Source organism: Pan paniscus, chromosome 21, assembly GCF_029289425.2.
Source record: "Pan paniscus chromosome 21, NHGRI_mPanPan1-v2.0_pri, whole genome shotgun sequence".
NCBI lineage: Eukaryota > Metazoa > Chordata > Mammalia > Primates > Hominidae > Pan > Pan paniscus.
This window is the reverse complement of record NC_073270.2, coordinates 52391098-52406150: the sequence shown is the minus strand read 5'-3', so window position 1 is coordinate 52406150 and position 15053 is coordinate 52391098. Positions and strand designations below refer to the sequence as shown.

The 15053-nt window shown below is 38.0% G+C and overlaps 1 protein-coding gene across 1 annotated transcript in view; it reads left to right on the top strand.

Moving 5' to 3' along the window:
- The first annotated feature begins 207 nt into the window (after positions 1-207).
- Positions 208-15053, top strand: part of SLC13A3 (solute carrier family 13 member 3) — a 112856-nt gene continuing 98010 nt past the window's right edge. The window contains exon 1 of the mRNA XM_003826007.5: positions 208-305. The gene's annotated coding sequence lies outside the window, so the exon portion shown is untranslated. The remainder of the gene's footprint in view (positions 306-15053) is intronic.

Below are 15053 nucleotides of genomic sequence, written 5' to 3'. Positions count from 1 at the left end.
ATCAACGATGGCTGCTGGAGCTCAAGCCATGAGTCAGGAAGGAAAAAGGGAGAGGAAAGAAAAAAGGGTATACTCCTTTAAAGACACGGTCCTAAATGTCCCACATAACAACTTCTACTCACTTCCCATTGGCCAGATCTTAATCCTATAGATACACCAACTGTAGGGAAGCCTGAGAATTGTTTTTAAAGCTGCTCATGTATTCCAGGGAAGTGGCACTAAGGTCCAAAGGAAGCTACATATGGGTGGTCCCTGCTACACCAGCCTCCCAAGCCTCCCAGTGCACCTTCTAGGAGACAAGCAAGGTAATCGATTTTTTATTTATCCTTCTGCATTGTTAAGTATGCATGTATTTTTTTTCTTTCTTTGCACACTGGCCAGCATGAAGTTTTCTGTGGATTTCTATACAGATACTTCTTAACTTACAATGATGTTACCCCTCAATAAACCCATTGTAAGTTGAAAATATCCTAAGTTAAAAAGCACTTAATACTCTCAATAAATCCATTGTAAAGTTGAAAAATTCTAAGTCTAACCATCAAAAATCAGGAAATGTCTGTATAATGGTCTTAGCACAGTGCTTGGAAAACAATTTTATAAATTGTAGGCATTGCCCCTCAAAAATGGTATTTATTATTTATACAAATAGTAGTACAATAAAATTATGAGTACCTTGAGTCACATTCTCTAATTTGCCTTGGGTGCCAGTGGTCAGACCCACCCAGCTCATGTGGTCTCTTGCCAATAGCTCCCATCAACCTGAGGTTTTTCTAACTTTGCCCTAAGGTGAGCATGATGGCAGGCTTGGGAACAGTCTAGTTGAGGGTTAGCAACACAGACTTTGGAGTCAGAAGACACATCTCTGAGTTTTAGTCTCTTCCTCTGTAATGAAGGTAATCACACCCATCTGGAAGGTGGTTGTAAAAATAAAATGAGAAAAGCTGAGGAAGCACTGAGCATAGTGTGTGGGGCATAGTAAGTGCTCAGTCAATGGTATGGGATACCTTGATGAAAGGACTCGACCTGTCTCTCTGACAGTCTTTAAAAGAAGTTAAGCAGGGTGGGGGGTCCACGAGGGGGTGGAACACAATATTTCTCCTTTAGCTGAAGTGTGTCTCTGGATTTCAGGTCATGTGTTATATTCCTTCACTCAACACATATAATAACTTCTTGATCTTCTGATGACTCCAACAAGAAAAAGAGTTCAGTATTTGTGTGGGGATATGGGAGTAGCAGTGTGTATCATTGGGATTTCAGCTCTATCATGCACCAGCTGCGTGACCTGGGACAAATGTCTTAATCCCTCTGAGTCTCAGTTTCCTTATCTGTCCAATGAACATACCTAGTAAGGAATGAAAATTAATGTTGGTCAAGCCATCCATTGACTGTGGAAGTTCTTTAAGAATTCCCTTCCACAGTCTACTGAACAGTATATCTCAACAATAGGCTTAAAATATTCAGTAACACATGCTGTAAACAGATGTACTGTCATCTAGACTTTGTTGCTCCATTTATAGCGCATAAGCAGCATAGATTTAGCATAATTCTTATGGGCCTTCAGATTTTCAGAATGGCAAATGAGCAGAGCTTCAACTTAGAGTTACCAGCTGCATTATGCCCTAACCAGAGGTCAACTTGATGGCATCTTCTTCCAAAAGAATAGTATTTCATCTATGTTGAAAATCTGTTGTTCAGTGTAGTCATCTTCATCAGTGACCTTAGCTTGATCTTCTGGTTAACTTGGTGTAGCTTCTACATCATCACTTGCTGTTTCACTTTGCACTTTTATGTTATGCAGATGGCTTCTTTCCTTAAACTCATGAACTCAGCTAACTTCAAACTTTTCTTCTGCAGCTTCCTCACCTCTCTCAGTCTTCACAGAATTAATGAGAGTTAGGGTCTTGCTCTGGATTAGGCTTTGGCTTGGGAATGTTGTAGCTGGTTTGATCTTCTATGTTAGATTACTAAAACTTTCTCCCTATCAGGAATAAGGCTGTTTTGCTTTCTTATCATTCATGTGTTCATTGGAGTAGCACTTTTAATTTCCTTCCAGAACTTTTCCTTTACACTCACAAGTTGGCTAACTGTTTGGCACAAGAGGCCTAGTTTTTGGCCTGTGTTGGCTTTCGACGTGCCTTCCTCACTAAGTGTAACCATTTCTAGCTTTTGATTTTAAAGTGAGAGATGTATGACTCTTTCTTTCACTTGAATACTTTGAGGCCATTGAAGGATTATTAGTTGGACTAATTTCAATAGTATTGTATCTCAGGGAATAGGGAGGCCTGAGGAGAGGGAGAGAGATTGGGGAATAGCCAGTCAGTGGAGCAATCAGAATACACACAATATTTATCCACTAAGTTTGCCATCTTATATGGGCACAGTTCATGGCACCTCAAAACAATTACAATAGTAACTTCAAAGATCACTGATCACAGATCACCATAACAGATATAATCATAAAAAAAGTTTGAAATTGTGCAAGATTACCAAAATGTGACCTAGAAACATGAAGTGAGCACATGCTGTTAGAAAAATGATGCCAAGAGAATTGCTCACTGTAGGGTTGTCACAAAAATGCAATATCTGTAAAACACAATGAGACGAGATATGCCTGTACACATTATAGTTCTCGTTTCAGATGAGGAAACTCAGTTTGAGTAAAACCTCCTGCCCAGCAACAAGCAAGTGGCCCAGCCAGAATTTGAATGTAGCTTTGTCTAATGCATGGGTGATAGACTCACACAAGTAATGCGGATGGATTTTATAAGGATGGAATAAGTTAAGACAGGTAAAGTACTGAAAACAGAGCCTGGCAAATAGTAAGTGTGGTATATGGGCTTGCTAATATTAATATTGTTATGATGATGGCTACATTTGGGCCACCAGATTGAAACCTCTGCTCTAATGCTAAATATTGTACTCTTAATCTCTTAGCTGGTTCTGGAACAGGGAATCCAACCCAGGCCCACTGGTAAAATATGCCCTGGTCCCAGCTGCCTCCACACAGACTTTGGGGCATGGACCAGAGTTCCTTTGATGTCAATGAATCCAATTCTCTAGAAATACCTTTTCCAGTTTGGAGTACCCCATCCTCCCATGCCCAGACCTTGAAGGTCCAAAGTGCTCCCTGGAGGGCCTTTGTCCCTCCATACACTGTTGTCTGGAGCCTTTGATGAAGCCGGTTATTGGGCTGGCTCAGGATCAAGTCCCAGCCTGAAAGGTCATGGGAGACAGTTTCATCATAGCTTGGAATGGGTCCGTTGGGAAATAACTTGCCCTCAGTGTTTATAGGAACAGCATCAGCATGATCTGGATAGGAAGTGAGTGCCACACCCCTTCCTGGGTCTTTCTCTTGCTATCTCGTAGTCTCCCAAATTTCAGATTTTGGCCTCAAATTTTTGGAATTTTGCCATTGTCACGTACTCCCTGCACTCCAAGTTACTTGGCATTTTTCTTTGAGTTGCTTTACATTGTAAACTTAAATAGATATAAGTTAAACGGAGAGCTTTCTAAAAAAGTCATAGGCTTTAATAAAAAAACGAAAATCACAGCCAGGTGTGATGGCTCATGCCTGTAATCCCAACACTTTGAGAGGCCGAGGCAGGAGGGTCGCTTGAGCCCAGGAGTTCGAGACCAGCCTGGGCAACATAGCAAGACTCTATCTCTACAAAAAATTTAAAAATTAGCCAGGCATGGTGGTGTGTGCCTGTAGTTCCAGCTACTCAGGATGCTGAAGTGAGAGGATTGCTTAAGCCAGGGAAGTCAAGGCTGCAGTGAGCCGTGATCATGCGACTGCACTCCAGCCTGGGTAACAGAGTGAGACCCTGTCTCAAAGCAACAACAACAACAACAACAACAACAACAACAACAACAACAACAACAACAAAGCAACAAAACCAAAACCAAAACAAAAAATCACTCTCTTTAAGTCAAAAGTAATTATAAGAATAAATAAAATAAAAATAAAACAATATTGCTTGGCTCAGCAAGAGCCCAATGTTTCTGACTCCAAACCCTTTTCTGTCTGTTACAAAGGAAGATTTATAGGTGATGAGGTCTCAAAGGGATACTGACACCCAACTGAGACTCTGTCCACGGTATAATGAGGAATTGAAGAAAAGTGACACAGGATAACTTTCACTTTCTGTGATTCAATGTTATTTAAATGCCCGACATGAAATTATCTGTGTTTCCTCACTAGTATTCCTCTCACACTTTGAGAAATAGTCCACCATCTCATATTTGATCCCAGTACCAGTTCCTGTCTCTCATAGCCTCATCAGAGTTTCAGCAAGACCTGCCAGCTCTGCTGGCAAAGTATATCCAGAATTGAATCCTTTCCTACCACCTCTGCTGTTACTACTCTGGTCCAAGCCACCATTGTCTTAGCCTGAGGTATCTTTGAAATAAAAAGCACATGCAGTAGGATGGCTATCATAAAAAAGGTAAATAACAGCAAGTGCTGGGAAGATGTAGAGAAACTGGAACCCGCATACACTGCTGGTGGGATTGTGAAATAGTGCAGACACCTTGGAAAACAGTTGGGCAGTTCCTCAAAAGGTTAGACATGGAGTTACCATATGACCCAGAAATTCCACTCCTAGGTATGTACCTAAGAGAAATATAAACATGTCCAAAAACTTGTACACTAAAGATCAAGGCAGCATTATTCATAATAGCCAGAAAGTTCAAACGGTCCAAATGTGTATTAACTGATGAATGAATAATAAAGTAGGATACACCCATACAATGAAATAGTATTCAGCAATAAAAAGAAATGTAGTACCAATGCGTGCTGTGACAGAGATGAATCTTGAAAGCATTATGTTGTCAGAGAAGCCAGACACAAAAGGACCACATATTACATGATTCCATTTATATGAAATGTCCAGAGTAGGCAAATCTATACAGACAGAAAGTATCTCAGTAGTTGCCTGGGACTGGGGAGGTTGTGGGGAGATAGGGAGTGACTGTTAGTGGGCATGAGATTTCCCTTTGGGGTGATGAAAATGTGTTAAATTGATTGTAGTGATGGTTGCATTGTGAGTGTCCTGAAAAATCATTACATTACACATACTTTTTTTTTTTTTGAGACAGTGTCTCATTCTATTGCCCAGGCTGGAGTGCAGTGTTGCAAACACCACTCGCTGAAGCCTTGACATCCTGGGCTCAAGTGATCCTCCTGTCTTAGCCTACCAAGTAGCTGGGACTACAGGCACACACCACCATGCCTGGCTAATTGACATATTCACTTTTAAACAGGTGAATTATATGCTACATGAACTATATCTCAGTAACACTGACTTAAAAAAAAATGAAAGCAGAATATGCCACTCTGCTTAAATCTCTACAATGGCTGCCCTTGTCACTGAGTGTGAAAATCCCTACTTGGGCTTTTGGGATCCTACTCTGAGTCCTTGCTGGCTGGCTGTGACCTTGTCTCTGCACTCCGGTTCCTTGATGATGCTAAGACCTGTCATGTTGCCTGCTGCCTCAAAGCCATTGTGTTTGACTTCTCTTTCTTCCTGGAATGCTTCCTTTGTATACCCAGAAGTTCATTTGTTCACTTTCTTTAGGTCTTGGTTTAACTTAGGGTCCTCTTCATGGACAGCTTCCCTGACCACCTTATCTACAACAGCACCTCCAAAGCACCACTGTCAACTTCCCTTTGCTGCTTCCTTGTGTTTTCTTCCCAGATTTGTCATATTTTCATCTTTTGATTATAATACATTTTACTCATTTATTTATTATTTGCACCTGCCATCATTTAAGTTCCATGAGGTCAGGGATTTTAATTTTTTAGTCTTATTCATTAGTGTATATACAGCCTGGTATATGGTTGCCATATAGCAAATATTGAGTAAAACACATGGTGAAAGGTATGTCTGATTAATCCCAAGTTTGCTAATGAGCAAAGCCAAGTCTGGTAGGTATTCAAATATTATTAATAGTTAAGTAAATATTGACAAGGCATCTAACATAGACCAATGCCCAGGCCCCAAAGCTGTTGGGTGTCAAGATTCTGTACTAACTCAGGAGGGTCGCTTCAGCCTTTAGACGTGATGTGATAAAAAGCCAGTTCACATTTCCCAGGTTTCACCAGAATCTGGCAAAGGATGAATTAGATTTTTAGGGATGGTGGTTCTCAATCCAAGCTACCCTTTAGAATCTGCTTGGAGCTTAAAAAAAATCCTGATGCCCAAGCCACACCCTAGACAACGAAATCAGACTCTGAGGATGGAGCATCAGCACTTTTAATGCTCCTCAGGTGATTCCAATGTGCAGCCGGGGTTGAGAACCACGTGCTAGAAGTTTAAAGAAGTGCATGTAGAACCCTTGTTATCTGAGGGGAATGAGTATTGGGAAACAGCCTCTTGAGTGAATACACTCACATTGTCGACAACTCCTTTAATATTAATACTTTCAGGGATTTGGTGCATGAAGGATACTCACTGCTACTTTGTTCAATGCTCAGTATTAACGTCATATTGCCCAGATCTAATAAACACCTATACTAGAGTTATTACAGTGTAGTGGTTGGTTACGCATGTGGACTCTGCAGTGAAATTGCTTGGGTTTGAATCCCCACTCAATAGCTGTGTGTCCTTGGATAAGTTACTCAATTTCCCTGTACCTCAGTTTCCTCCTCTGCAAAATGGGAATATAATAGAACCTATTTCATAGGGTTATTTAAATGTTCAATGAATTAAATCATGTAAAGCTCTTAGAATAGGACCTGAACTGGAGTAAACACGTAGTGAGTGTGGCCATTATTATTCATGAATAAATAAGCTGGAAAGCCAACATTCCTTGCATTTGACATAGATCACAAACTTGATTAAATTCCCTTGAACAATATAAACTGCAATTACAAATCTTGGTAAAGCCCCCCAACTTTTTTTTTTTTTTTCGAAACAGGGTCTCGATCTGTCACCCAGGCTGGAGTGTAGTGGCACAATTATAGCTCATTGTACCCTTCGCCTCCTGGGCTTAATCAATCCTCCCACTTCAGCCTCTCAAGTAGCTGAGACTACAGGCGTGCACCACCATGGCCTGCTAATTTTGTAATTTTTTTGTAGAGACAGGGTCTCACTATGTTGCCCAGGCTGGTCTCAAACTCCTGAGCTCAAACGGTCCTCCTGCCTCAGTCTCCCAGAGTGCTGAAATTACAGGTGTGAGCCACTGCACCCAGCTAAGCTGATTCTTTTTTATTTTATTTTATTTTTTTTAAAACAGCGATGATATCTCACTATGTTGCCCAGGCTGATATCAAACTCCTGGTCTCAAGCAATCCTACCTCGGCCTCCCAAAGTGCTGGGATTACAGGTGTGACACACCATGCCCAGCCCCCAAGCAGATTATTTCAAATGGTTCAAGCATATTAAACAGCAGACCAAATATACACAAATTCATTGCTGATAAGACTTATAAATTCATATCTTCACACCAAGGTCAGTTATAAAAGTGCTGAACTCATATAATTTACTTTGTTTCTTATTTATATTTTCAGAACTTTGCAAGTTTCTAATTTTTACCCCTTCCTAGATACAACAACAAAGAAAAAATTCTTCATGAGCATTTGGTAATCTCACCCAATTCAAAAGCAAAAGAGTGCTGTCTCAAACATGCCATGCCTATAGGAGCTGAGTTACCAATTGGCTGACTTCTCATCAGAACATTTTGGATCTTGTTGTATATTTCAAGATGATTCAGGTTCATCTTGAATGATCCAGAGTGTTTGAGCAGTGTGCTTAGTTCCTTTTTGTAATATAACCTTTCCCTGCTATAGCAGGTGCTTGCTTCCTTTTTGTAATATCATTTTCGTCTGCTATATCGGGTACCCATAAGTCTCTATATTCTACTTGGAGTTTAATCTTGAAAGACTTGAGTTTTTCCCCCAAATGAAATATTCTTTGACTTTCACATGGTAGGCAGGAATGACCCAATGGTCCTGGTATTTTGATAGACTACAACAATGTCTGATGGCATTACTAGAAACATGTTTTTGTTATTATTTTTTTGGAAAGAGTTCCACTTCTGGTTCTAGTATAGGAAATGATAAGAGACTGTTGCTCCCACTCTAACACCACCCCATCAAAATAGGCTTTATTAGCTATAAAATCATAGTTTTAAAAACTTCATGGAAAGCTGAGGACACAAAGAAACCTAAAGGAGCTAACCTCCAGGAGGAAATGCCAAGATCATAATAGGGGAGAAGAGACTCATAGCTGCTCCAAATCCTAACACAACTGCTGGAGAAAGAGGAGACTGCCATGGATGGGCAGGAAAAAACCAGCTAAATTTTCAATAACATGAGAGCTTCTGTGTAGCTTATAATGGAGATAAACTCTACTCACTGAATAGGTCTGAATCTGCCCACCAAGTCTTACCATGGGATTTATCAAGTGCGGGATATTACACCAAAACAGGTGATAAAAGCACCAAAACAGGTGATAAAAGGAGGGATAAGAAGGATTCCCCTGAAAGCAAGGGGCCTTTCTTAAGTATAAGACACTCTCAAAAGTAGGCACAGGGGAACAGGTCAGGAGAACAGACAGAAAACCTGAGGTAGAAGAATTGAGAGATTCCCTCCCCTCCCAGGCATGCCTGGCTTTTGACTATCAGAAGCTGATAGTGAAAAGACACCCCTACCAGTCATTCCAGACCTTCAAAATGTGTAGAACCATAGCCCTCCAAAGCCAGATGAACAACAACTAGGCTGAAAAAATCCTCCCAGGTGCAGGAAATGGGGGGCAGGATTTGAGAACAAAGAGAACTCACCAATGACCAAAAAGCCCCATGGCAACTTGGCTCTACACAAGAGAGAGAACTCCCAACATTCCCAAACTGGGCAACTCTTCTGGGAAGTAAAGGCAGATTCCTAAAATCTCACCAGTGCTCAGGTCTCAGATCTGCTGAAGGAAAAGTTCTAAATCTACCCTCAAAACATTTGGAGCCAGTGATGAACTGAAACAATCTAAAACTGCACCAAAGCTGAAATCCAGCTCAACCACAGGTAAGACTGGTTAACTCCATACTACAGGTAAAACCGATTAACTCCATACTGCAGGTAAGACTGGTTAATTCCATACTCTATCAGTTTTACAGGAAAAGGGGAGTACCCCCTTCTGGAGGTAAATATTATTTACTTCATTCTCTACTGTTCTTTCTTACAAAAATGTCAACAATGCATTCAAAGATTAGCAACCACACAGACAATAATAAAATGTGACGGTCATTTAAGAAAAGTATTAATAGAAGCAGATTCAGATTTGGCCTAGATTCTGGAATTCCCAGAGACTTAAAAAATCTACAACAAAATTCTAAAAATGAAAGAATCTAAAGAACAACATGCATAAACAAATGGAAAACTTCAGCAGAGACCTGGAAACTATTAAAAGAACTAGTGAAAATTATAGAGATGAAAAATACTACATCAGAAATGAAGACTTAGATCTATAAGAGACTGGGCACAACAAAGACAGGAATCACTAAAGATAGGTAATAGAAAATGCCTGTTTGAAACACGTAGAGAAGAAAAAGTGAAAAAAATAAAGAACAAAGAGTCTGAAATTTGTAAGATGATACCAAATGCTCTAACATAAATGTTACTGGAATTCTAGAAGGAAAGGAGAGAGAGAATGGGGCAAAAGAGGTATTTGAAGAGATAATGACTGGAAATATACCAAAATTGATGAAAGACATCAATGCACAGATCCAAGCAGCTCAGCAAACTCGGAGTAAATAAATATAAGGGAAACACTACACCTAAACGTTTCAGTCAAACTGCTGAAAAGTGAAAGATAAAGAGACCTTACAAGTAGCCAGAATAAAAATGGGGCATTACTTACAGGGGAACAATGATATGAATGGTGGCTAATTTCTTACCAGACATTACTTACAGGGGATCAATGATATGAATGGTGGCTATTCTCTTACCAGAAACAATAGAAACTTGAACACAATGGAATGAGATCTTTAAGTGCTAAAAGAAAAAAACATTGTCAATCTAGACTTCTATATCTGGTGAAAGTAACTTCAAAAACAAAAGCAAAAATAAAGATACTTTCAGATAAACAGAAGCTGAGAGAATTTCCTTTCAACAAGCCAGCACTATAAGAAATGGTAAAAGAAATGCTAGCACCTGAAAGAGAAATGATCCTGGATCTGCAGGAAGAAGTGAAGAGATAGGGTAAATATTTGGGAAAATATGAAATACTTTTTAAAGTACATTTATCTTTTATTTATATAATTTATACATGTCTTTTAAAGACTATTGATTGTTTATAAAATTAAAACAATATATTGTGTAATTCAAACAGTGGTGTTCTGGTAAATGTTTAACAATTGGCTGCTGAAAAAAAAAAGCCCTTATTTATAGAATTTTATTAATTTCATGGTGTAAATATTCTTGCTATGGGTGATTTCATGCTACCATCAGTTCTACAGCTGGCTCACAAATTTTCTGAAAGAGTAACAGTCATTTCTCATAAGCTAGCATGAGTTATCTTCAGCACATACTTGGGTTTATAGAATACACAAATTTAAAAAGACAATAAAAGTACAAAGGAAGAGAAGAGGGTGGTAAATGGAATTTTTTACATTATTTCCATTATTGTAAGGCTTTCTTTCTTTGTTTCTTCTTTTTTTTTTTTTTTTTTTGGGATAGGATCTCACTCTGTCACCCAGGCTGGAGTGCAGTACTGTGATCTCAGCTCACTGCAGCCTCCACTTCCCCGGGCTCAAGCTATCCTCCCAGCTCAGCCTCCCGGGTAGCTGGGACTACAGATGCCTGCAATTACGCTCAGCTAATTTTTGTATTTTTTGTAGAGATGAGGTTTCACCATGTTGGCCAGGCTGGTCTCAAACTCCTGAACTCAAGCAACACCCTCCTCAGCCTCCCAGATTGCTGGGATTACAGGCGTGAGCAACCATACTTGGCCACCATTATTGTAAGGCTCTTATATTGTTCCTAAAATAATATATCATTGTGCAAAGGTAGACTGTGATAAAGATGCATATCATAATCTCTAGAGAAACCACTAAAATAATAAAACAGAAAAAAGCTAAAAAATTAATAGAGGAAATAAAATGCACCAAAATATAATCAGTTGATACAAAAGAAAGCAAGAGAAGAGGAAGAGAGGAACAAAGGACAAATAAGATAAATAGAAAACTAATAGCAAAATGAGACACTTAAATCCAACCAGATAAATAATTATATTAGATGTAAATTGATTAGACATTCCAATTAAAATATCAGAGAATGTTAGACTAGATAAAAAAGCAGAGTTCATCAATACACTGTATAGAATAAACACATTGTACATATAGAAACAGGTTGACAGTTTAAAAAAAGTGGAAAAGATATACAATACAAACTTTGAGCATAAGAAAACTATTGTGGCTATTTAAATATCAGATAAAGTGGACTTCAACACAAAGGGCATCTATGGTGATAAAGAGAGAGATTTTAGAATGATAGAAAGGTGAATCCACCAATAAAGACATAACAATCTTAAATGTGTTCACATTTAATAACAGAGTCAAAATCTATGAAGTGAAAATTGACAGAACTAAAGTGAGAAATAGACAAATCCACAATTAAATTGGAGACTTTAAGAATCTAAATTTGAAGAACACGATCAGCCAACTTGATCCAATGAATATTTTTTATCGCTAAATATACTCAATCACTTTAAAAAAAATTTATTTAAAAAATTAGAGACAGGATCTCACCGTGTTGCCCAGGCTGGTCTCGAACTCCTGGGCTCAAGCAGTCCTCCTGCCTTGGCCTCCCAAAGTGCTGGGATTACAGGTGTGAGCCACCACACCTGGCCTCAATGCACTTCTGTTCTGGCTTTATTGAGGTATAACTATATATAATAAAATTCACCCATTTTAAATGATCAGTTTGATGGAATTTAATAATTATATACAACTGTATTACCACCACCACAGTCAGCAGAACACATCTATCACCCTATACATTTCCTCATGCTGTTTCCAGTTGATCCTGTCTTTTGACCCCCATTGCTTGGCAATCACTATATGGTTTCTATAATTGAAGTTTGCCTCTTTTAACTCTTCATATAGATATAATTATGCAGAATGTAGTTTTTTTATGTTCAGCTTCTTTCATATAGCAGAATGGGGTTTTTTTTGATATTTATTTAGAGTGTTGCATGTATCAGTATTCCAAAGTAACTACCACCCAGCAGCAACAAGGACACCACCCTCCCGCAGTGTCAATGGATGCCACATGGGGAGCAAAGACAAGGCACTCCTACTCCTCCAGCCAGGGAGGTATCAGGAGAGGGCTGATGGGAGCTAGAACTCCCAGCACTCCCCAGCAGTAATGAACTCCCCTGAGATGGTTTTGATGTTTGTCCTGTCCAAATCTCATGTTGAAATATAATCCCTAATGTTGGAGGTGGGGCCTGGTGGGAGGTGTTTGGGTCATGGGGTTGGATCCGTGCTGTCCTTGAGATGTGAGTTCTCAGGAAATCTGGTTGTTTAAAAGTGTGTGGCACCTCCCCCCACCGCCTTGCTCCTGCTCTGGACATGTGACCTGCCTGCTCCTGCTTCGCCTTCTGCCACGAGTAAAAGTTCCCCAAGGCCTCCCCAGAAGCTGAGCAGATGACAGCGCCATGTTTCATGTACAGCCTTGCAGAACGATGAGCTCATTAAACCTCTTTTCTTTATAAATTACTCAGCCTCACATATTTCTTTATAGCAACGCAGAAACAGCCTAACAACTCCCCCCACCTCAGATATTAATGGAGGATGAGGTGGGGAACTGGACTTCTACTTTCGTCTGGTAGTAATGAGGTGACATCCCCATTTCCTTTGCAAGAGCACTGAAAGAAGTCAGCAAAAACAGAAGTTTTAAATAAGAGCCAAAATCTTGTAATACAGTACCCAAAATGTCCAGGTTCCAAACGAAAGTCACTTGTTGTATAAGACAAGTGGAAGGTCTCACACTGACTTTTTTTTTTTTGAGACATTGTCGCACTCTGTCATCCAGGCTGGAATGCAGTGGTGCGATCTCGGCTCATTGTAACTTCTGCCTCCCGGGTTCAAATGATTTTCGTGCCTCAGCCTCCTGAGTAGCTGGGATTACAAGCATGCCATCACACCCAGCTACTTCCTGGAGGTAGAAGCCCTATCTTACAAGCTCAGTGCCCTCTGATGATGTCCCGGATCATGATAAAAGTTTTTTTTTCAAACTTTTTCTCAAAAGCTTTTTTTGTTGGTTTGTTAGTAGAGATGAGGTTTTGCCATGTTGACCAGGCTGGTCAAACTGACTTTTGATGCTTAATATTAAGATGACAGTGATGGTGTCACACTGGAAACAAACGAAAAAAGTAGAAAACCTCAGCAAAGAAACAGAAGACTTAGCAAAGTAATGGAAGATACAAAGAAGAATCAAATGAAAATTGTATAACTGAAGAATATTATACAACGGATGGGTTCAACAGCAAATGGAGAAGGCAGAAGGATCAGTGAACCAGGACATGGAACAATGGAAATTACCCACTGTGAACAACAGAGAGAGAATAGACTGAAAAGGTAAATAGAGCTGCAGGGACAGGGGGAGCTACAGCAAAAGATCTAACATCTGTATCACTGAAATTATGCAAGGAGAGGAAAAAGAGAGTGGGACATAAAATTATTCAAAGAAATAATGGCTGAAAACTTCCCAAATTTGGCTATATATATAATATGTAGTATATATCATATATGGTATAGTATATACTGTATAGTATATATCATATACGGTATAGTATATACTGTATAGTATATATCATATACGGTATAGTATATACTGTATAGTATATATCATATACGGTATAGTATATACTGTATAGTATATACTGTATAGTATATATCATATACGGTATAGTATATACTGTATAGTATATACTGTATAGTATATATCATATACAGTATAGTATATACTGTATAGTATATATCATATACGGTATAGTATATACTGTATAGTATATATCATATACGGTATAGTATATACTGTATAGTATATATCATATACGGTATAGTATATACTGTATAGTATATATCATATACGGTATAGTATATACTGTATAGTATATATCATATACGGTATAGTATATACTGTATAGTATATATCATATACGGTATAATGTATATACTGTATAGTATATATCATATACGGTATAATGTATATACTGTATAGTATATATCATATACGGTATAATGTATATACTGTATAGTATATATCATATACGGTATAATGTATGTACTGTATAGTATATATCATATACGGTATAATGTATGTACTGTATAGTATATATCATATACGGTATAATGTATGTACTGTATAGTATATATCATATACGGTATAATGTATGTACTGTATAGTATATATCATATACGGTATAATGTATGTACTGTATAGTATATATCATATACGGTATAATGTATGTACTGTATAGTATATATCATATACGGTATAATGTATGTACTGTATAGTATATATCATATACGGTATAATGTATGTACTGTATAGTATATATCATATACGGTATAATGTATGTACTGTATAGTATATATCATATACGGTATAATATATGTACTGTATAGTATATATTATATACGGTATAATATATGTACTGTATAGTATATATATTATATATGGTATAATATATATACTGTAAGTCTATATTACATATGGTATAATATATACTGTACAGTCTATATAAGTATACAGTATAATATATACTGTACAGTCTGCATCACATACAGTATTATATACTGTACAGTCTATATTATATACAGTATAATACAGACTGTACAGTCTATTACATACAGTATAATATATACTGTGTGGTATATTATATACAGTATAATATAGACTGTACAGTATATATAATATATATGTATATATAGTATACTGTAGTATATGTATATATACTGTAGTATATGTAGTATACTATATATACTGTATATATAGTATATATAGTATACATATATACATATATACATATATGTATACTGTATATATACTGTAG